Raw genomic sequence first — 2,483 nt, 5'->3', positions numbered from 1 at the left:
GGGCACGATGCACGGCCGTGAACGATGCACGGGCACGACGCACGGGCACGACGCTCGGCCATGAACGATACACGGCACGATGCACGGGCACGATGCATGGCCTTGAACGATGCACGGGCACGCGCTCGGCCACGAACGATGCACGGCACGACGCACGGGCACGGCGCTCGGCCATGAACGATGCACGGCACGACGCACGGGCACGACGCTCGGCCATGAACGATGCACGGCACGACGCACGGGCACGATGCACGACCATGAACCATGCACGGGCACGACGCGCGGGCACGACGCTCGGCCATGAACGATGCACGGCACGACACACGGGCACGATGCACGACCATGAACCATGCACGGGCACGACGCTCGGCCACGAACGATGCACGGCACGACACACGGGCACGATGCACGACCATGAACCATGCACGGGCACGACGCTCGGCCATGAACGATGCACGGGCACGACGCGCGGGCACGACGCTCGGCCATGAACGATGCACGGCACGACACACGGGCACGATGCACGGCCATGAACCATGCACGGGCACGACGCGCGGGCACGACGCTCGGCCATGAACGATGCACGGCACGACACACGGGCACGATGCACGACCATGAACCATGCACGGGCACGACGCTCGGCCATGAACGATGCACGGGCACGACGCGCGGGCACGACGCACGCCCATGAACCATGCACGGGCACGACGCTCGGCCATGAACGATGCACGGGCACGACGCGCGGGCACGACGCACGGCCATGAACCATGCACGGGCACGATGCACGGCCACGACGCTCGGGCATGAACGATGCACGGGCACGACGCACGGTCACGAACGAAGCACGGGCACGATGCACGGGCACGACGCACGGCCACGAACGATGCCAGGGCCCACGGCCACGAACCATGCACACGGGCACGACATAGGCCACGAACGATGCAAACGGGCACGACGCACGGCCACGAACCATGCACACGGGCACGACGCACGGCCACGAACGATGCAAACGGGCACGACGCACGGCCACGAACCATGCACACGGGCACGACGCACGGCCACGAACCATGCACACGGGCACGACGCAAGGCCACGAACCATGCACACGGGCACGACGCAGGGCCACGAACGATGCAAACGGGCACGACGCACGGCCACGAACGATGCACACGAGCACGACGCACGGCCACGAACGATGCACACGGGCACGACGCACGGCCACGAATGATGCACACGGGCAAGACTTGGGACTTGTTTGTCGTACACGACTTCTTCTTGTGCACACAGGTCATGGCATACGGTCGGAACATATAACTTAGCATATCATGAGCTACCACACCACCATCATTAGTTGAAGGAATGCGAAAATTTCCATTTACAACGGACACGGGGTCGCTTGTGAAAACGCGACTTTTCGTTTGCACTCGAGTCATGTCAAGAGTTGGCATGTTGGTCGAACCAAGTGCCAAGGCGCATGATCCACATCCACTCGGGACACTACCAAGCGCACCATTCACATTCCATAAGCACATTGCCGGCTGAACCAACCAAGTTCCTCGAGCATTTTCCTCGTGTCTTATGATACATCGTCTCGAGTCACTTTTTGTCTGTGTGACCAAGGCACGCGATCCACATCCACTAAGCACGTTGACTACTTAATTAGGCACAATGTCCACACGGACCAAGGCACACGATCCACATCCACTAGGCACGCTGACTACTTAATTAGGCACAAGATCCACACGGACCAAGGCACACGATCCACATCCACCGGGCACACGATCAAGCGCACCATTCACATTTCAAAGGCACGTTGCCGTCCGAACCATCCAAGTTGCTCGAAGCATTTCCCTCATGTGCCTTGGTACAACATGACTGACGTCACACTAGGCACAAACACGATCCACGTCCATTTAGGCCGGATCAAGTTCCTCGGACCATTTCCTATTGTGCCTTGGCACGAGTCATGGTTGGCACGATCGATGCATACGCTCGGAACTTGTAATTAGTCCCAAGTGCCACGTTATGACCAGCGACCCTCGATGTTAGTTTGGGGAAGAGAAATTTATTGGTTTGTTTGTGGAGTTAAGATTTGGGGGAGGGACGAATCGAGGCGACAAGGGCTGAATCTCGGTGGATCGTGGCAGCAAGGCCACTCTGCCACTTACAATACCCCGTCGCGTATTTAAGTCGTCTGCAAAAAGATTCTACTCGTCGCTCAATAGTAATTGTGCTTCAAGGCGGCCCGCACGGTTCATCCACCGTGAGGGCTTCACCAACGACACGTGCCCTTGGGGAACAAGTCCCCTACTGCAGGTCGGCAATCGAGCGACGAGCGCATGCATCACTTCTAGCCCGGATTCTGACTTAGGGCGTTCAGTCATAATCCAGCGCACGGTAGCCGCGCCACTGGCTTTTCAACCAAGCGCGATGACCAATTGTGCGAATCAACGGTTCCTCTCGTACTAGGTTGAATTACTATT

Source organism: Syzygium oleosum, unplaced genomic scaffold, assembly GCF_021117445.2.
Source record: "Syzygium oleosum isolate NSW1041296 unplaced genomic scaffold, Sole_v2.1 Sole_v2.58, whole genome shotgun sequence".
In the NCBI taxonomy this organism is placed as follows: domain Eukaryota; kingdom Viridiplantae; phylum Streptophyta; class Magnoliopsida; order Myrtales; family Myrtaceae; genus Syzygium; species Syzygium oleosum.
The sequence above is the reverse complement of the archived record's forward strand: the minus strand, read 5'-3'. Positions refer to the sequence as shown.